The sequence below is a fragment of the Protopterus annectens genome, chromosome 2.part1 (genome assembly GCF_019279795.1).
Source record: "Protopterus annectens isolate FY-2018-M chromosome 2.part1, PAN1.0, whole genome shotgun sequence".
NCBI classification, from domain to species: domain Eukaryota; kingdom Metazoa; phylum Chordata; order Ceratodontiformes; family Protopteridae; genus Protopterus; species Protopterus annectens.
The window spans coordinates 1,641,419,754-1,641,442,253 of record NC_056729.1 but is presented as its reverse complement, the minus strand read 5'-3'; positions in this window follow the sequence as shown (position 1 = coordinate 1,641,442,253).

The following is a 22,500-nucleotide window of genomic DNA, read 5'->3' as shown; positions in this document are numbered from 1 at the left end:
CCCTCACCTCTCATCTTCCTCCCCACCCTCTCCTCTCATCTTCCTCCCCACCCTTCTAACCTCCTTAGAACCTTATTTTTCTCCTTTCACCCCCAATATCTTTTCCCTCTCCTTGTATATATCTCCTTCACACTATTTTTCTCTTAAATTTGTTAATATAACACATATCATAATCTCCCTAATATCCTGTCTTACCATCTAAACTTTCATGTCTACTTGTACCCTCTCTTCTCCTTTCTCTTGCATTAATTTTGCTAATCTCAAATCACTAAACTTTCCTCTCCACAACCATCAAATGTTCTTTAAAAAGAAAAAAATGCTGATCATTTATATCTTGCAAAATATATTTTTATGTCATGTTAATTTCTGCCTATGAAAAATCAAATTGCTACGTACAGTATCCACCTCCTATTATACCTCATGCATCGATGCAACTTTCTCATAACTTCGTAACATGTTTTACTATTATTCAAATGGCATGTGCTTTAGTATTATTGTCAATATTTAAATCAATGTAGAGCTTTTCTACCACGGCCTCTGCAGAAAATGGGTCTCTGACCCAGTGCGACATTCCCAGTTACCAAATGTCAATAAAATAAAATAAATAAATAAATAAAATGAGTCTTAAACGAGCACATGACTTTTGTGCAGTTTTCTTCTTTTAGATCTATTATTCTCATGAAGGAAGATGGAATGACTGAAACTACAGACTGGTATAAACAGTGTATAGGAATGCAACCCACAATGACATAAAAAGTTGAAAATCTATGGATTTGTTATGGGGTTTCCATGAATCTGGAAAACACCTAATGAGTAGTTTCCCCAGACTTGCCAGATACGTTTTATTCTGACACTTTCAAGTGAAATAACCTCCGTACTTGTATTTAACTTCTGCTTCTCTGTTTCTGCCCTGCAAACCAGTTGTGGGATCTCAACTGACATCACAGATGAATACTTGACTAACAAAAGGATTTTCTCCTTAACAAATTATTGAAAGGAAGCAGCTCTTGATTACACATTTTTACTTGAGTCACTTTTTTATTTTGCTTATTATTTGAACACAGAAGCAGAAGCTCTAACTGTAAATTACTGCTAGATTCTTTGGTTTGACTGTTTTATTTCATTAAAGTTAAGCTGTCAGTTTCAGGTTACAAATTTCACTCTCTTCTTTCATTCATTTTTGCAAACAGCCAGACTTGCTGTTCCATATCTTACTAAATAATTTTATGATTGTGAAAAAAAAGGACTGCTAAATTCATTAGATGCAACATTAGTGCAGTCCTTTACCCAAAATGAGACTCAAAAAATGAAAACAAATGTTTTTCTGTGAGGTAGATTTGTCCACGTCATCTTTATGGTAGGAAATAACTTGTGACCCCCCCCACCCCATGTTTCATATTTAACATCATGAGAAAAGGTAGTCATGCCATCCATAAACACAATCTCCGCTACCTCGAACACTTCTTCTGGAATGTACTACATACAGTTCAAACCACTTGTCTGATGAAGAAGTCTTGTTTCATCCATCTAAATAGTTCTGATGTGTCAATTTTTTTAATTCAGCTATCAGATCACATGCACATGTTTTGCAATTAGACTGTCTCAGGTAACTACTCTTCAAAGCTTGGACAAGTACAGTTCATAGACAAATACTAGGCTAGATGCCCTTGTGTGCTATTTTAAGCTTAACAAATTTCCCTCAAAGATGAAAACCAAACACCATGACTTGTGTCTGTGAGGTAAACATCCTAACCATTATGCTAAACCTCCCAACCCAAAAAGTTATCTAATAACAGATGAATACCAGGGTAACTGCCCTGAAGGACCATTTTAAGCTAGGCTAATAACCTAGGGTCAGAAAGAAACTTTGTGTCTGTGAGGTAAAGACTTTAACCATTACGACAAACCCACCCCATAACTGTTATGTCAAACCCTCCCACTATTAAAATTAACTTGCAGGGTCAGTGATAAAAGAATTCTTGAAAATGTAAATACATTCTCATATTATTTTGAAAGATGAATGTCTGATCTGGAAGTGAGGAGCAGTTTGTAACTAAATGATTACAAAACATACCCATCGACCAGCAGACATTGAAAATAAGAAGAAAGACCCGTGAAAAGCAGGTACATTCTGTCAAAAATCTGCAAGTGTAATCAGCATAACATATGAATGCCAAATAGCACCTAACTCTTCCTACTTTCAGTAGAAATGTGGTATATTACTCAGAAACACATGTTTAAGAAGAGACAGACTGACAAAAACAAAGTCTGTAGACTTAATGAACTACGTTGTAAAATTCACCAACACAAGGTCATTTATTTTTGTTTCCAAAAAGGGAAATGTATGATGTTTGCCGTCTTTGTTTAAATTACTGGTGCCGTCTGTATGTCGGTAACGTAGTGTGGTTTTCTGCATACTAGATATCTTCAAAAATCATGTGTTATTATCAAGATTCAGAAGGTCATAGGTGTTCACTAGGCTAATGACCACAAGGGTCTTTTTAAGCCTAGCCATGCATCCCAAATCTCTGACAAGCTCTGGTACCCTTGATAAGTGTAAGCAGGGGCTTAGGAAGTAAAACATTTGCAAGAAGGTGCCTGAGAGATGAACCATTTACAGGCTGCCAGTGTCCATTAGAAACATGCGTGTCAAACATGGGATGAATTTCCTGCTCCCCATCTAATTGTCTAAGTTACAGTTGAATTGGGTTAGGGAGGAACTCTGTTTCACATGGATGGGGAGCCTGTTCCAGAGAAAGGGTAGTCTGTGAAATGCAAACCTGTTTCTCAATCACATCCTATCTATATCACAGACAAGGTTTAAGTGTTTGGAATGGGTAATTCTGGTGCGGTTTGTTTTGCAGATATGCAGGAGCTCCATCAGAGTGGGGTTTGACAATGCCCTGTTTGCCAGGCATAAATCTCCCTTCAACAGCCTGTAGGAGACAGAATACAGGGAGGGCCTTCAAGCAGTCTGCATAGGACATGTTACTTATACCCTGTATTCTTTTAGGGAGGAACCTCTGTGGATGTTCCAACTGCTGGATATGCCTGGTTAGGTACATACCAAAGAGGGCATTGTACTGAATGATAGGTCCGATGAATGCTGAATACAGTTGAACAATGACTTCCTTGGACCTATGGTCAAAGGCTAGATTACTGTCTATGTGTGTCCCAAGTCCCTGACTACTGCGTCAACTCTTAGAGGTGTGTTGTCAATATGATAGTTACCAGGGGTTGAATAACTTCCTGAAAGATACTATTATGCATTTCTTGACATTTAGTTTTAGTCCATGGCTCTGGCACAGTTGTTTGTCTGTTTCAGCCCTTCCTGGAGAACATTTTTGTCAGTGGGCAATTCAATGACAGCTCATAATTTGCAATTAGCTGCAAATTTAGTCATCCAGAGGCCACTAATGTTGGCCTTGACTTCAGAGAACTAAATGCCAAAAAGGAGCAATCCCAGGACCAATCCCTGAGGGATTCCACTTGTGACTGACCTCTTTGTAGAGGTGGACTCCCCATTTCTAACTTCTTGGGAACTGTATGTGAGCCAGCTGGCCATATCTCTCAAGTGTCCAGATTTTCACAGAATATTCAGATTTTTGCCTCATATTGTTAGTATGTTCCTCACTTCATATCCTTGAGAAAATGCATAATAATAATAATACAAAATCTGTTATTCTGGCAATTTTCTAAGTTTATAGGAGCAATATTTAAAATCTGTCCCTATTTTTAGCCCTTAACCCCCCCCTCCCATTATTTTTAGCTTAGTCCAGATTTCTTGCACTGAGAGGTTGAGAAGTATGCAGCTGGCTGTCCATTGGTCTACATAAGGGTTTGTACCTAACCTCTTAAGTTTGTCAGCAATGCCCGAGTGGGGGATTGTGGCAAATGCCTTGGCCAGATCAAGGTAGTCAGTGTGAAAAATTTGCCCTCATCCATTGCTTTGGTGACTTTCTCAAAGAAGTCCACTAGGTTGAGTAGGCATGACCTGCCCTTGATAAAACCAAACTGTGTTGGATCCAGTGTCTGTTCCTATGTCATTATTAATCATTTCTGTGATAATTCTTTCCATGGCTTTGCATATGAGACAAATGAGACTTATGGGTTTGCAGTTTCCAGGGGCTGTAGATGGCCCACCTTTGTATAAAGGGATGACTGTTGCCTTTCTCCATGCATGAGGCACAAAGCCTGTTTGGAGACTACAGTTAAATAGTAATTCCAGAGGCCCACTAGATCATATTTCATGCTATTTAGAAGGCATCCTGGGATATTGTCTGGGTCCATTGACAAGAGCATTAAGGACCCATTCCCTAGTGACAGCAGGGGAAGTTATATTTGATGGCATTTTCTGAGGGAAGCTTGAGGGAGAGAGAAGGGTAAAGTTGGAGCTGAATTTGTTGACCAGTAGGTTTGCTATATTTTCTGGCTCAGTATAGGTGGCTCCATTTACAATGCCCTCTGTACACAATTGTGTATTGCCTTTGAGGTTGATGACTTAGCTAAAGAATGTGTTGTGGTGGTCTTTGGCCTGGGAGGCCAAATGTATTATTTATTTATTGACATTTGTTGACCGGGAAAGTCCATTGGGTCCAACGGTCCATTTTCAGTGAATGCCTGGGGAGAAAAACTCCATACAGTCACAGAAATTTTTACATAACATCAGCTTAAGTTTGAAAGTCAAGAAAGTTTTTACATAATACAAACTGAAGTAGATATACAAAGACAAATACATATTATAGAGGTATACAATACAAGAAAATAAACCTAGTGTGTTAAATTTTTAGTAATTCTGTTTGTGTATCCTCATAGGTAAGAATACTGTTTAATTAATTCTGTTTATTCAGTTACAGAAATAAAGACAGCAAGAGAGATTGGATACAAAGACAGATAGTGTAAACTGCAACTATATTAAGCTAGTAAAAGTATTTGTAGTATATAGTGGCCAAAACATTTAAGGTGGTTTAATCATATGACTACAAGAAATGACAAGGTTATTGAAATAGTGTTCTTTTAGTGCAAATTTAAATGTCTTTAAAGAGTCTAGTTGGGAAAAATGTGGCTTTGGTAGACTTTACTTGTCCTCTGGGTTGTTTGTTTAGCTTGTTGTTTAGCGTGCTTTTTATCCTGCTGGGTGCTGCACCTCCTACTTTTTGCCATGATTGTCTTCCCTCTCAAACACATCCTACTGATTTTGTGATTCTACCAGGGTGGCTTGATTTTTGAGTTAGTTTTGTACTTCTTCCTGTTGGGTACAACTGCCTCTATGCATTTATTAACATGCTTGTACAGGGTTTCTGTGAACAGTTCTGCATAGGCAGAAGTGTTCTCAGGGTTTATGGAGGCTTGAAATTTTGCCAGGTTATCACTTAATAGTAGGAAGTTAGCCTTAGAGTAGTTCCAGAATATGCCAGGGTTAGCTGGGATTCCAGGTTTTATTTTTACTTCAGAGGAGACCATTTTGTGGTCTGACCTTACCAGAGAAGACATTACACTAGGTGGTCTGCAGCACTCTTCCATATTAGTGAGGACCAGATCCAGTATGGTTGCACCCCTTGTTGGTGTATTGACAATCTGATCCAGGGAGTTTGAGTTGACAAAATCCAGGAATCTCTGTGCCTGTACATTTGGTGCCATATATGATTCTGAATTAATAGCGGGATAATTAAAGTTGCCCATGACTATGATATTGGGTTGGATGGTGCGTGTTTCCATTACATTTAAATACATCGTTCATAGGTAGGTACCAAGCTATCAGCCCAAGGGCCTACGTAAGCCTAGCCAACAAGGTTCCCTGGCTTACGCCACCCAAGAAAGTTATTTTCCTGTGCCACTGTCGAGCAGCGACACAGAAGTGATCTCCAGGGTGTATTTCCTATTTCCCATCCACTCATCAAGATTTTTCTTGAAGAGTGCTAATGAAGAACTTTGCTTAACATAGATGGGTAGCCTGTTCCAGAGTATGGGAAGTCTCTGGGACAGGAATCTATCCCTCCAGCATGTCCTGTTTATTGTGGTGACAAGGTTTAGGTCCCTAGAGCATGTAGCTCAGAGAGATTGGGATTTCTTTAGGTGTAGCATGACCAACAGCTCTGGGTTTGACATAGCTTTATATGTTAGGCAGAGATCACCTCGGAGTAGGCGATATGCTATGGAGTAAAGCTGGAGTTTTTTGAGGTGGTCAGTGTAGGGCATTTGTTTGAGGCCAGTAATCCTCTTTGTGAGGTACTTCTGTAGCCTTTCCAGCTGCTGCAGATGTCTTGTGAGGGTGGGTTATACCTTGCATGGTATGGGTTTCCTGGGTTATATCTTGTAAGGAAGTGGCATTCAACTTTTGCAATGGTGATTTGAACATGGAGAAGCTCAAGTGCATTGTTCTGTTTTATCAGCCTGGATGTATATTTTCTTTTGATGTAAAGTGATACACCTCCACCATTAGTCCCTGTCTGTGTAGTAGCTGGTCTAAATGTGTGGAAGGCATTATAACCTTGCACTGTTGGTGTGCTCTCCATGACTTTAAACCATGTCTCAGTGACCACACAGACATCAGCATTCTCAAGGGTGAAGAGAGCTTCTAGGGAGTGGAGTTGTTTGCTTAGACTCCTACCAATGAGCAACAACAACTTTAGATTTTCTTGTTTTTGATTTGCTATGTCAGAAGTACTTTCAGTTTTGCATTGCCTAAAAAGTCACTATGGGGGGAAGACAATGTTTTAGCTAATATTCAAAAGCTTAGAGGGGAGAGGTGCAGCTCATCCCTGGCAAAACAGAATGGTCTGTTGACCATCTCCTTCCATGCTGACAAATATTGCACCCCCTTAGAATGACACCAAAAACTAAGCCAATTATTAAAATCAGTCATCTTTTGTTCATATTGTGATATCATTCTTGGAGAAGGCAAAATGCTGCTCAGTGCTAGAATCATAGCAGCCTGGGAAACATATTCAGAGAGCTCCATAATGTTTCTCTTCATACAGTCTAGGGAGGTATGTCAGGTCATTTACATCCACATGGACTATGACTGAGTCATACTGGTGCTTGTGGTCCAGTGACCTGAGTGCATGCATAATGTGGCGGATCCTATCCCCGGATAAGCATCTGACTGTGACTTTCTCTTTATTCATCCTGGTGAGAGGGACATGAGTGTCTCTCACAATGGAGTCTTCAATGACTAGAATGTTGGAGTGTGTGGTGACTTACCTTATGGGCTTTGAAGTAGAGGCTCCATAAGATGTGGCTGTATGTGAAGGAGGAAGGTTGGCATAATGGTTAAGGAGTTTACCTTACAGACACAAGGTGCAGGGTTTGATGCTCACAAGGGATAATTGGCTAGGTTAAAATGGCTCCCAAGGGCAGTTAGCCTAGTATGAACCTAGGGGCGTCCTTTTGACGGATTGCTGATGGTGTTTGTTGGTCTTTGGGGTTTACGTTTTGTGCTTTAGGGTTTAGCAATGTGGGTCTATGTGTCTGCTTTGAATTGTGTGGGATGAGTGCAGCATGTGTACTACTGACAGCCTTATTGACATTAAGAGTACTCTCCTGTGAGAGCTTTGCCTTCAGTGACATTGTGTAAATACATCTCTTACATACCATAGCAGTTTCCTTGAAAATTAACTGGTTGTCAGTAAACATGAGACAATTTCCACATTGCCTCAGGATGTCCATATCCACCAAGCTGGTAACAGAGATAGTGCGAAATTTCATATCCATGGCAACAGACCTTTTTTATTGATTAGACAGTTGTAGTGAGAATATAAAGTAATGCCAAGAGTATCCGGTTTGCAACTCTAGAGGCAGTGTTTTTCACTGCAAACTAGTTGTCCTGTGTGCAATTAGGTACTAGTGAAATTTCAATGCTGCTTTTACAAGAAAAGTGTCAACTCAAGGTGTTTGTGGTTATACAGGGCACTGCCAAAAACTTGAGGAGACCCTAATAAGTAAAACCTGATGATTTATGGATAAAGTATTTAGGCAGATACCCTGAAGTTAGAAGCAAATCAAGCAGTACTTACTGGAAAGAAAATTAGTTTCTGAAGAATAATGAAATGAGGAAAGTCACCTGAATGGTTACTGCCTGGATACTACTAGTGCTGGTCTCACCACGGCTTCACTCTGCAGGGATGCAATGTTCCTTTGCCACTTCTCTCACCAGAAGCAAAACAGTAGCACCAATCCCAAAATGAGAAGCAGACCACAGCCTGTTTGGTGACCAGCAGTCTTGTCCCAGATGGTGCAAGGTTCTGTAGGCTTGTTGCAGCCTTTTCCTGGTAGATGCCTTGAATAGCAACCAGACCAATCAGGAAGGTCAAGCACAGACACTCACTTCCTGACCAGAAAGAGTCAGGAATCTATGCACTCCGTTCCTTTTCTCAGGAGCAAAATATAAGCACTCCCTGGGAAATTATTTATTTTATTTATTTATTTAGTTATTTATTTATTTATTGACATTTGTTAACCGAATTGGTCCAGCTGGGCTTGTGGCCCGTTTTCAGTGGAGACCCAAGGGGAAAAGCTCCAGTTACAAACAGTTTACAGAGTATAAAAAATTCACATAATAAAAAATATTTCACACAGAAATCTAAAAATACAACAAGTCTAAGAATGAGGGTAGAAAAAGCATGCACAAAGTTAAGAATAAGTTGGTGGTCTTTGAGTAGATGTTGCAGATTTTAAAGGTAAGATGGAAAAATGAGTTAATACCCTAAGAACTGCAGTGTACACAAAGCAGTTAGATATGAAAGAGGGTTTAACTTAGCCTTTAGCTGTCTAAATGGAGAGACACTAATTTTAAAAGAGCAAGACAGCCTGGAAGGGATGGGCACTTTGTATTCTGATTCTATGGAAAACGGTGGGATGGCCAATAAATTTAAATAGTTGAAGAGGAGTGATTTCACAAAATGATAACTTTGTGCTTACTTACAACAGCTAATGAAAGGAAAGAGGAAGGAGATATGTGATCAAATTAATGTATATGACAGGTAACTAGAAAGACAGTTGAGTTTAAAAACACAAAAGCACCAGGGTGAGAGGGTGGGGAAAACTTGCTCTCCATATGACTCACAAAAAACACAGCTGTGGTCTCTTTTCTGGTTTACAACTCCAGCTTTTCTCTGTCGCATATCATCTAGTAAGAGGCAATCTCTGCTTGACTTACAAAGTCATGTCTGACCCAGCCTTATTAAAAATATTGCACCTAAAGAAGTCCCAATCCCTCTGCACCACACACTCCAGGGATCTCAACCTCATAATCACAATCAACAGAACATTCTGGAGGGATAGGTTCATAACCCAGAGACTGCCCATGCTCTGGAATAGACTTCCCATACATGTCAAACAGAGCACCTCACTGGCCCTTTTCAAGAGAAATCTTGATGAGTGGGTGGGAAATAGAAAGTTCACCCCAGGGATCACTCCAATGGCTCTACTTGATAGGGCACCAGGAATTAATGGCGACATGATGGCAGGGCACTTCTATGGGCTAGGCTACTAAAGGCTCCAGGGCCATTGTCCTAGTACACACCTATGAACCTATGAACCTAAATATGCAATTAAAAGCAGAATACAAGTAAAATACAGTGTAAAGAAAATGAATCACAATATACAAAACAGAATAAGGCAATAAAGCAACACAAAATACAAAAAATCAAAAAGCCAGAACTCCATACATACACACAAGTTGATTGTTTGGAGATTAGAAACCCCTACTTATCTAGCTATGCAATCAAGTGGACAGAGTACTTAATGCAAGTGCCACCACAAGATCATACCTTCAAAAATAAGTACAGTGTGCATGGAGGTAAATGAGGTCTTAAAATAGGAATGTTCCTCCAAAATAGGAACAGTTAAGAACCCTGTTACCAAAAAAACTTATTGATTCATAAAACCACAAATGTAATTATTCAAAAGTGAAGGCATCGGCCTTGAGCAGACTGGAATATGACATAAATGGAGTGCACATCAAAAAGTATTATCAAACAGCAGTAAGGTGATGTTGAAGGTCAGCTCCATAGCACTGAAGGATAAAATTCTGACTGCAGCCCAGAAAAGCTGGGTTTGATTAGTGAATTACATGCTGGAGGAGTTGATCAGGTTAGATGGGAATAGATAGCTGGCATCAGCTTGCCCTGCTCAGTGGGAAAGATGAGAATAGGTTCATTAGCACTGCTGAGACCTACCTGAGGCCACATCTTTTCAGCAAGCATGGGACCATGGCATATACAAGAGAATGCAAACAGTGTATTATACTGAAGGGGCATGTGGATGGAGGCACACACATACAGCTCTCTCACATTTCAAGATTTGCTTCAGTGGGATGCACGTTAACCATGAAATGGCTGCATTACTTAAAACTCATGCTGCATAAGCAGTACATCTTTGATCTTGCAGTAGTACTGCTCCTCACCCTTTCTGTCTTGCATTCACTTGAAGTGCCATACATAATGCAGCATACTTAAGCGTAGGTGCAATAGTTACCAGTCTCTTTGGTAAGTGAGAACATTTAATTCACTCTTCTGGTGATCTCCAGATTGCATCTTCCCAAGATAGTTTTCATAGAGATATAGATATAACTGACAAGTAAGATGTAAACTTGTGCAAAAATTGCATTAATAGGATTTATCTGCTGAAGTCTGCAGATTTGCAATGGCATGTACCTTAAAGGCGTTTAGTTGCAACCCATAAGCAGTTAGAAAACGTTTCCTAGGATACCACCTTCAGTGGATTGCAAATTCTGCTTCTGCTCCTGTATTTTTTGTTTAATGTCACTTTTTCTGCACAATTTTTTGTCTGAAGAAAATTCAAATTCTTACCTTCTCTTTTGTTCAGTTCAGATGTTTTTATGTCTAATTTCAATGGTTTCTGTACGCTGCACTCATTCCTACAATGGCTGACTGCTCCAGTTTCTGGCTGCCTCTGTAAGCATGCAAAATGGTCCACTTCCATATTCTGTATGTACTGCTTTTTTGATTCACTGTTTCTGGCAATGGGTACCGAAGGTTAAGTTAAGGCTGTGAGCTGTAGTTCCTGGGATACACAGTTTGATTCCCTCAGCCCTTATCTTCCTATTGTCTGACCTTGAACAAATTACTTAATGAGACATTGCTCTCAGGTCACCCCTGAAAGCAAAGTGTCCAGTGGGCCTACCTGGTTAGCAAATGGCTATTATTATTCATTGCACTGTGCTCACAGAGATTATAAAATGCATTGTATGGCATTTTCCATCTCTGTAGCATGAATTATTTTAATTGTGCAATTAGCACAAAGGATTAAGGCACTGAGCTATTAAAAATCTGCTCCTTTTACCTAATGTGTAAAATTTGATTCCTTCCACCTTCAATTACCTAATGTGTGACTCTGACCAAGTCACTTAATCAAACAGTATACTCCAGAGACAATTGAAAAGGGATACTCATGTCCAGTGGGTTTAGCTGGTTTACAAATGTATAAAATAAAATATCCTTCCTGCACCAATAGACACAAATCCATCTTTGCCAAATGTATTGCATTGATTTAACTGAGGTTAGACAACCTAATGTTAAAAGAAGCTGCTTAGATACATTTCAAGCTTATTTGACCTACAGGCTTTAGATCATGCCTATAGTATTACAACAGTATACATGCAGATTTAAACAACTTGCAATGTAAAGCTCATCTGGTAAATGAAGACTCAAACATTCTGTGGGATTCAGAAGTTTTTGCGTTGCACTAAGCCTTTCAAATTGAGAGGTCACTCTGCCATGGAGGTTTTTCCATAGCAGGGGCCTCAGACAGAAAGCAATCTCATGACTTGAAGCCTTATGCTAACTTGGCAGTCCAGATCAGTGGTTCATGCCAGTTAGCCATTTACTCTCTCCTCTTAGAAAAGTCCATGACTTCCAATTTGTTTGGCTTAGTGAATCAGAGAATCACTTGGCCAAATTAAATTTTATTCTGGGAGGAAGAAATGACTGCCATAAGGTCACAACAGTCACTAATTCACTCCTATAGCAGTAGTCAAGTTGCAGGTAAGTTCAGTGAAGATGTGGGGAATTTGTTAATGCTTGTATGTGTGTGGACATGTGTGCACGTGTCTGTAAGGTTGGTTTGTGCATTTATGGATGAGTGCTACAGAGAGTATGATCTGGTGTTAGGTGCTTAATCATTGATGAAGGGTTGTAAGTGTGTGTGCGTGTGTGTGTGTGTGTGTGTGTGTGTGTGTGTGTGTGTGTGTGTGTGTGTGTGTGTGTGTGTGTGTGTGTGTGTGTGTGTGTGTGTGTGTGTGTGTGTGTGTGTGTGTGTGTGTGTGTGTGTGTGTGTGTGTGTGTGTGTGTGTGTGTGTGTGTGTGTGTGTGTGTGTGTGTGTGTGTGTGTGTGTGTGTGTGTGTGTGTGTGTGTGTGTGTGTGTGTGTGTGTGTGTGTGTGTGTGTGTGTGTGTGTGTGTGTGTGTGTTTGTGTGTAGGAAGGTGCTTTAGCTAAAACAACGCATGTGCTGCTAGGGGAAAATACTAACACTGTCAGGTCTGGCAGCTCTAGTGGTCAATTCAGAGACATTTAATGAGTCAATAATTACTCTTTTTTCTTTGCGGCTCATGCTTATCTCCATAGGTTCATAGGTTCTAGGCGGTTACTAGGCTAGCAGCTCTAGAACCTTTACAGGCCTAGCCATGTTACTCCCAAGTATCCCCATTTGTTCTTTTTTTGGGCAGTTCATAGAACAAATTTATGAACAGAATGGGTCTGTGATCAACACCAGCTACTCCTGTCTATGAGGGGCATGGGTGCCACCCCAGGGGCAAATTTGTGGTGTCCCATCCAATTATGTAGGTTGCATTTGAATAAGTCAGTGAGAACCTCTGTTTTATATGAATAGAAAGTCTATTCCAGAGAAGTAGCAGTCTCTGGGAGACATATCTGTCTCTCCAGTTTGATCTGTTAATGTCACAGGCTAGGTTGATATCCCTAGAGCGAGTGACTCTTGAGCCATTTGACTTGCGGTTGTGCAGCATTTCCATTAGGGCAGGGTTGGAGATTGCCCTATAGGCCAAACATGAGTCAACTCTCAGCAGCCTATAAGATACAGAGTGAAGTGACAGGACTTTCAGTCTGTCCACATAGGTCATGGCTTGGAGTCCCTTTGAATCATATTTTCTCACCACCTTGCTAACTGACCAACTAGTCTTGGGGAATTAATATGACAAGTGAGGATTTTATTCAATCCTAGCCATTATGATAACCACTGATTTGGTGACAAGCTTAAATACCACAGATTTAACCTTTAAATGCAGCTTGTTAGACAGCCCTCTTTGTGAGTTTTATTTTCAGGTTTTCTGTCACACTTTATCAAGTTATGACTTTGTTACTCACTTTCTCTTGCACAATATTCGTAGAACACATCTTCACAGTGTTTCCAGTCTGTTTGTCTTGTCATCATTCTCTTTCTGCAGAATATTAATATTCTGCTCCTGCAACCTATTTTTGTTAAACACATTCTTACATAGTGTCCACACTGCCTACACAATTGATTTTCTTTTTTACCTTACAATGCCTATTTTCACGCTTACAGCCGCATCGTATGCACTAGTTGTGATTCTTTGCTGCTTGCGTTCTGTCAGGCAGCATCCTAAACAATGTGTTTAGAGACAGTATGTTGCGCTTTCAGTTTTTAGTATTATTTTTATAGCTTTAGGCTTTATCTCCTTATTTTAGATGCTGTGCTTTCAATCTTTACTTTTACAGAGTTTAGGCTTTAACTCCTTGCTCACAGTTATGTCATTAATTAAATATGTAATCATATAACTGCCCAAATGTAGATTATATATCCTATGTATCAGTTCAGTCATATGTGTATCGATGGTTTCTTCCACCCCTTAGTTTCTGTTAATTATTTTTTTTTTTATTGTCATATGTCAGTATGCCATTGTACTTTCTGTGTTTTGTTACTTTGGCCACTTGCAGTGAAACACAGCTCAAATCTCTAACCCAATTCTTCCAGTTTTCTTGCATTTTCTGATTAGGGTTGCTACCTTTGACCAAGACAAAATCCACACAAATATTCTTTTTATACCACCTTACCTCATTAGCCCTGGCTTTCTGTTCTTTTCCTACCTGCTGTTCCCATTTTCAATACCATTTTGTGATTTAAATTAACTCAATAGTGGGTGCTGGAAAGTCTACTTTTTGGGGGGTTTTTTAACATGTTCTTCTATGCTTGAGCTACATTAAATCAATGTATTTATTTTATTTAACCTCTGTTTACCGGGATAGTCTGACTGGGTCAAAAAGAACCCGTTTTTCAGAGAAAAAAAGATCTCTTGAAGTTAAAAAAATGTAAATGAGTTTGTAGATGAATATGAGACTGTGGTCCCATCACTATAACAACAACAAAAAAAGACTTCATGAAGGGCATAATAGCTATATGTTATCATTTAGCTTTAATTATTGCAGCTGTTAGCCCTTTGCATTAATTAACACAAGTACTTTGTAGATCAGTGGCTCCTATTTAATCATTCACATAATCATCTATTAACTGCATTTAAAAAAATGTTTGGATAGCAGTAACAAAAGTCAGACACTGCGGTTTATTTTAACAACAACAAACAACCTCAGTGCTCTTTAGTAATGTATCATAGCCAGCACACTGAAGCAGGGGTTATCACCTCCTTTTATACTTATAAACCGCATGCCACATATTATTTTCAGTGCTAGTTGAAAGACAAATCATATTAAAACATGCAATATGAAAAGTAATCTGATTAACCACTTCCTGTTGTCCATTTTAGGCCATGTATGTAGGTAGGGTTATGAAACATTACTGTGTGTACATCACAGTGTCCAGCAATGAATGAATGTATGTAATATTTATTTATATTTTGGTATCTGGCATTATAGAAATGGACTGAGATTTCTTCAGAATAAGTGATATGGATGTCCGTAATTTGCAGGATTAGATTATTTGTTGCTACTTAGTATTCTACCTTATGTTTTTATTTTGCTGTTAAATAATTTTACAAGATGCAAGTATTCATGTTGCAGTAAAATAAATAAAGTGCTACGCAGTCAGCTGTAAAGCATTCCTCTCAACTATCCAGAATTTCACAGAACGTTCAGATTTTTGTTTCATATTTTTGGCATGTTCCTTTTAAATTTTTTGTTTTTCTGGTAAATTATTGTGTACTGATGTCATTAAATAATAATGTCTAATATTTCAGTTTCCTACTTAATATCCTTCAAAAAATCCATACATAAACAAAACTTGTTATTCAAGCAACTTTCTGAGCTTATGAGCAATATTTAAAATATGACCCTGATTTTGAGCCTTTATCCCATAATTATTTTTGCCAGTTGAGAGGTTTGTTGTGAATATATATATATATATATATATATATATATATATATATATATATATATATATATATTTATATATATATATAGTTTTGTGTGTGTGTGTGTGTGTGTCTGTGTATACATATCTATAGCTTATATATATATATATATATATATATATATATATATATATATATATATATATATATATATTGAAAGTGGGAGATGTATATCTATATAAAGGTAGATGTCACAAAAAAAAAAATCGCAAATGTAAACCAATATGTTGAACTTACAATTACCAAACCCTAATCTCCTGTAATCAAATACACTAAGTCCAGGGTCATGCAAACTTGAAGAAATGGCAACATCACTTGAATTATGTAATAGTCAATAAAGTAAACTTCAACCATTACATAATTTGACAAACTGAACCAGCAACTGGAAACACCAGCAGTTCAGCATATGATAAAATGCATGCAATGATAACTTATATAGGTTCATAGGTCCATACTAGGCTATCTGCCCTAGGGCATTTGAAAGCCTAGCCAGAGTGTGTTTGGCTTTCGCCACCCATTTTAAATTAATTTTGCTATGCCCTTTTTCGAGGTTAGTATACTGTGCCTCTGTCTAACAGTGACACAGAAGTGACACCCGGGGTAAACCTACGATCTCCCATCCACTCATCAAGGTTCCTCTTGAAGAGAGTCAATGAGGGACTCTGCCTAACCTGGACTGGGATTTTATTCCAGAGTGAAGGGAGCCACTGGGTTATGAATCTGTCCCTCCAGCATGTCCTATTTATTTCTGTGCTGAAGTTCAAGTCTCTCGAGTGCGTAGCTCGATGGGATTTGGATTTTCTGAGGTGCAGCATGTCCATTAATTCCGGGTTGGACATGACTTTATATGTCAGGCACAGATCGCCTCTGAGCAGGTGGTATGCCACTGAGTAGAGCTGGAGTTTCTTTAACCGGGCAGCATATGGCATCTGTTTGAGCCCTTTGATCCTCTTGGTGAGGTACTTTTGGGGTCTTTCCAGTTGCTGCAGCTGTCTGGTAAGGTACATCCAAAAAGGGGCATTGTACTCAATTATGGGCCTTATGAGGGATGAGTAAAGAGGCACGATGACCTCCCCTGATCTAGATGTGAATCCCTTCATGATTAGGTGGGCTATATAAAATGTTTTTCTAACCACTTTGGCCACGTGGTTGTCAAATGAGAGATTGCTATCTACTTGGGTCCCCAGGTCCCTAATTACTTCTTCTGCACTTAATGGATTACCACCTATGTGATAATTTGTGGGCACTTTGTTTTTGCCAAAGGGGATGACTATACACTTTTTGGCATTTAGCTTGAGGCCATGGCTCTGGCACCAGTTGTCTGTTTCTATGAGGCCCTTTTGGAGGATGCTTGTGTCGGCTGGAGAGTCGATTATGGTGCCCAGTTTGCAGTCATCTGCGAACTTGGTCAGCCACAGTCCTTCCGTGTTGGTCTGTACCTCCGAGAAATATATACCGAACAAGAGAGGTCCCAGGACTGAGCCTTGTGGGACGCCACTTGTAACTGGTTTGGAGTCTGACATGGCTCCAGCAATTCTAACCATGTGGGTTCTGTCCTTGAGCCAGTTTACAACCCATCTAGTGACATAGGGGTTTATATTTAAGCTGGTGAGCTTATCTATAATGCCCGAGTGGGGTATTGTATCGAAGGCTTTTGCGAGGTCCAGGTAGGCTGTGTGGACCACCTTCCCCTCGTCAATGGCCTTGGTGACTGTTTCAAAGAAATCAACCAGGTTTAAGAGGCAGGATCTGCCCTTAACAAAGCCGAACTGGGTAGGATCCAGTGTCTGTAGGTCCCCAATATCCATGATGATCCTTTCCATAGCTTTGCAGACCAAGCTAGTCAGGCTTATGGGGCGATAGTTTCCAGGATCCGTTGAGGCACTACCTTTGTGGAGAGGGACCACTGTTGCTGTACGCCACTCTTTGGGTACATATCCTGTAGTAAGGCTGAGATTGAACAGTAGTTTTATGTTTGGGTTTAGCTCTTCTTGGAGTTCATGTAGGATGCAGCCCGGGACACCGTCTGGTCCCATTGATGCTGTGTTTTTTGCTTTGGAGAGGGCAGCTCTTACCTGAGCATCTGAGATGTCAGGGGGGCAGCACTCTGCTGGGATAGATATTTGCCCTTTTGGTGGGGAGGGGGGGAGAAGTTTGTGCTGAACCTGTCAGCTAGGATGTTGGCAATGTCTGTGGGTTCGTGTATTTTTTGTCATTTTGGACTAATTCTGAGCATATCTAGGAATTCCCACCCAGGTTCCTAACATAACTAAAGAAAGCCTTGTGATTATCCTTAGTGTCCTGTGCAATTTTTCTCTCGAAGCTGGCCTTAGACGATTTTATGAGTGCCCGTAGTTTTTTGCTAATACTGATCAGAGATGCCTTCCCTTTTTGGGATTTTGCTCTATCATGTAGTAGCTTCCTCCTTCTATTGTATAGTTTGTTTATGGCTGGGGTCCACCAGACAGGACGTCTGCCTTTGGAGGACTGGGTCTTGGTTTTATTTGGGATTGCATGATCCTTGGATTCCTGAAGGTGTTCATAGAATGCGTTTATAAAGGATTCTGTGATCTGGGCCGTATTTTCCACAGGCCCGGGGGCTTTGAAGGATTCCACCTCGGTTTTGAGGAGTGTGAAATTTGCTTTAGAGAAGTTTTTCACTGTGGTTTTCAGGGCAGGGGGTGGAGTTGGGATGTGAATATCCAGTGAGATTAGTTTATGGTCTGATCTTACCAGTGAGGGATACACTTCTGGTCTGGAGCATAGAGTCCCCATGTTGGTGATGATCAGGTCCAGTATGTTTTCCCCTCTTGTGGGAGTGGTAACAAGTTGTTCCATAGCATTTGAGTTTATAAATTCTAGGAACCTTTGGGCTAGGGTTTTGGAGCTAGAGTAATGCTCCCGGTCTATGTTTGGGTAGTTGAAGTTGCCCAATATAATGGTGTTTGGAGAGACCTTCATATTTTCCAGTGTTCTCAGGAAGGCCGAGTGGGGTTCCTGGGTTTGGGAGAGTGGTCTGTAGCAGGCTATAAACTGGAAGGCAGTTTTACCCACTGTTAGTTGCACATGGACAGTCTCTGATGCTTCGTGCTGTGTCACCAACCTGGAGGTGTGGGTATCTTTGACGAATATTGATACTCCCCCTCCTTTTGTGGTTCGGTCCAAGTTTTGGGGCCGAAAAGCATGGTATGAGGTATAACCTGGTAGTGCTGGGGTGCTCTCTGGAGCCTTGAACCAGGTTTCTGTTACTGCACAGATATCGATGTTCTCCATGCTAAGGAGAGTTTCGAGTGCATGCATCTTGAGGTTTAGAATTCTGGCATTGAGTAGCATTACTCTTAGTTTCTTATCCCTTGTGATACCTATGGAGGTGGGTTTGTCTTTTGAGCCTTGCCTAAAAAAGGCACTATGGGGGTAGCAAGAGCCTTTGCCAATATCCGAAAGCCCAGGTGTGACAAGTGCAAGCCGTCCCTAGTGAAGCATCGTGGCTTGTCGAGCATGTCATCCCAGGCTGACAGGCATTGGATCCCCTTTGAATGACACCAATACTTAAGCCAATTAACATATAACATTCATACATATCTATAGTTCTATCTAGCTATATATATATATATATATATATATATATATATATATATATATACATATATATATTTATATAGAGTGAGAGAGAGAGAGAGATGTGTGCAGATGCTTACATAAACAGTGTGTTCGATCGACATCTATTTAGTCATTCACTTTTTGCTCACTAAAGAGATGGTCAGTGAGCGTGTGAGATTGCACAGTTCTTGGGGCTTGGGATAATTCCTTGCCCCTATTTTGTGCAACCTCGAAATCAGTATATCTAATTAGCAGGGATTGTAGGGGGGCACAGCTCCAATGTGGTGGGTGCAGGATGGCTTTGTTTTAGTTCTGGCATGTGCCAAGGTTGTTTTTCGGTAATGTGCACTATTATATTGACATTCACGTTTCCTATGTAATGTGGATGCTGTTTTACATGTTGAGAATTGGAATGTTGGCAATGTTAGATCATTATATATTCCTTAGAACTGCTCTGAATCTCAAAATAAGCACTCTATTTTCATTCTAAAGCCCTGCACTTGCTCGTACAAGTTATCTCATAGGTAAACACTAATAAACTTAAGCACTACACCCTCTTATACTCCTTCAAAGCACTTGCTCCCTATTGGTTCTTTCTGATCAGTCAATAAGTAGTTCCCTATATTATTCAGGCATGTCCAAAGGTCAGTTTCGGGTTTACTCCCCAGTCCAGCTGGTGAATCTGGGAATCTTGAGGCAATGTTACAACTGCCTTATGTATACAGACAACCCTCTCCTCCTCCAACAAGCTCAAATATATGTGAGAGATGCAACTATATAGCCAAACTGGAGGCTAAGCTCTCTCAACCCAGTACTGGCACAGCCTGTCAGGAGGAGAAGGTAATCACACACATCACAAATCCAGTCTCACATAGACCTATCACATCAGCAAACCAAACACATAAACACACAAAAACATACTCGGAGTCTCTAACTAAAAATCTGTCTAAGCAGCAGAGACCTCCAAAGCAGACATCCAAGCAACCCCTACCACGAAACAATACCCACATAGCACATAGCTCACAAAGTCAGTGTGCCACACAGTCACAGCCCTTAAGGCTAAACAACACACCTAATACACTTGTAGTAGGTGACTCTATTGTCAGACACACTGACGTCCCACTCACCAGGCTGAACAAGGAGAAGGTCACTGTAAGCTGCCTGTCGGGTGCCAGGATCCGCCACATAACACAAGCACTCGGGACACTCCAAAGCACTACAAATATGACTCCGTCATTGTCCATGCTGGTGTGAATGACCTGAGGCGTACCTCCCAGGACTACATGAAAAAAGACATAGAGGAGCTCTTTGATCATGTAGCCCAGGCCGGTATGACCCTGACCTTGAGCAGCATCTTACCCTCACCAAGAATGATGTCACAGTATAAAGACAAAATGATCAATTTTAACAATTGGCTAAAGTATTGGTGTCATTTAAAGGGGATCCAGTGTCTGTCAGCCTGGGATGACATGCTCGACAAGCCACGTTGCTTCGCTAGGGACGGCTTGCACCTGTCACCCCTGGGTTTTCGAATACTGGCAAAGGCTCTTGCCTCCCCCATAGTGCCTTTTTTAGGCAAGGCTCAAAAGACAAACCCACCTCCATAGACAACACAAAGAAAAAAAACTAAGGGTAATGCTGCTCAACGCCAGAAGTCTAAACCTCAAGATGCACGCACTCGAGACTCTCCTCAGTATGGAGAATATTGATATCTGTGCAGTAACAGAAACCTGGTTCAAGGCTCCTGAGAGCACCCCAGCACTAACAGGTTATACTTCATACCATACTTTCCGGCCCCAAAACTCGGACCAAACCATAAAAGGAGGGGGAGTATCCATATTTATCAAAGATACCCACACCTCCAGGTTAGTGGCACTGCATGAAGCATCGGAGACCATCCATGTGCAACTAACAGCGGGCAAAACTGCCTTTCAGTTTATAGCCTGCTACAGACCACCCTCCCAAACACAGGAACCTCACTCGGCTTTCCTGAGAACACTGGAGAATATGAAGGTCTCTGCAAACACCATTATATTGGGTGACTTCAACTACCCAAACATTGATTGGGAAAACTACTCAAGCCCAAACACCCTCACCCAACGGTTCCTAGAATTTATAAACTCAAATGCTATGGAACAACTGGTCACCACTCCCACAAGAGGGGAAAACATATTGGATCTGGTCATCACCAACATGGGGTCTCTATGTCCCACACCAGAGGCATACTCCTCATTGGTAAGATCAGACCATAAACTAATCTCACTGGACATCCATATTCCGTCCCCACCCCTAGCCAAGGAAACCATGGTGAAGAACTTCTCAAAAGCAAACTTCACACTTCTCAAAACCGAGGTGGAATCCTTCAAAGCCCCCAGGCCAGTGGAAAATACGGCCCAAAATGCAGAATCCTTTACAAAAGCATTCTATGGACACCTACAAGGAATGCATGGAGCATGCTATCCCAAATAAAACCAAGACTCACTCCTCCAAAGGCAGGAGACTTGTCTGGTGGACCCCGGCCATAAGTAAGCTATACAACAGAAGGAGAAAGCTACTACATGATAGAGCAAAATCCCAAAAAGGGAAGGCATCTCTTATCAGTACTAGCAAGAAACTACGATCCCTCATAAAATCATCTAAGGCCATCCTTGAAAGAAAAATTGCACAAGACACTAAAGATAATCACAAGGCCTTCTTTAGTTATGTCAGAAACCTGGGAGACAACTCCCAGATATGCTCTGAGTTAGTGCAAAATGACAAAAAATACACTGAACCCACAGACATTGCCAACATCCTGGCAGAAAGGTTCAGTGCAAACTCCCCCCCCTTCCCCCCCAAAAGAGCAAATGTCTATCCCAACAGAGTGTAGCCTTCCTGAGATCACAGATGCACAGGTGAGAGCTGACCTCTCCAAAGCAAAAAATACAGCATCAATGGGACCAGACGGTTTCCCAGGCTGCATCTTACATGAGCTCCAAGAAGAACTAAACCCTCATATAAAGTCACTGTTCAATCTCAGCCTTACTACAGGATATGTACCCAAGGAATGGCGTACAGCAACAGTGGTCCCACTCCATAAAGGTGGTGCCACAAGAGACCCCGGAAACTATCACCCTATAAGCCTGACTAGCCTGGTCTGCAAATCTATGGAGCGTATCATCATGGAAATCATAAACAAAGACATTGGGAACCTCCAGACACTGGATCCTACCCAATTTGGCTTTGTTAAGGGTAGATCTTACCTCTTGAACCTGGTCGACTTCTTTGAAACAGTTACCAAATCCATAGATGAAGGGAAGGTAGTCCACACAGCCTACCTGGACCTCGCAAATGCCTTCGACACAATAACCCACTTGGGCATCATAAATAAGCTCACCAGCTTAAATATCAACCCCTATGTCACAAGATGGGTTGCAAACTGGTTCAGGGATAGAACCCACATGGTCAGAATAGCAGGTGCCATGTCAGACTCTAAACCAGTTACAAGTGGCATCCCACAAGGCTCAGTCCTGGGACCTCTCTTGTTTGGTATATATTT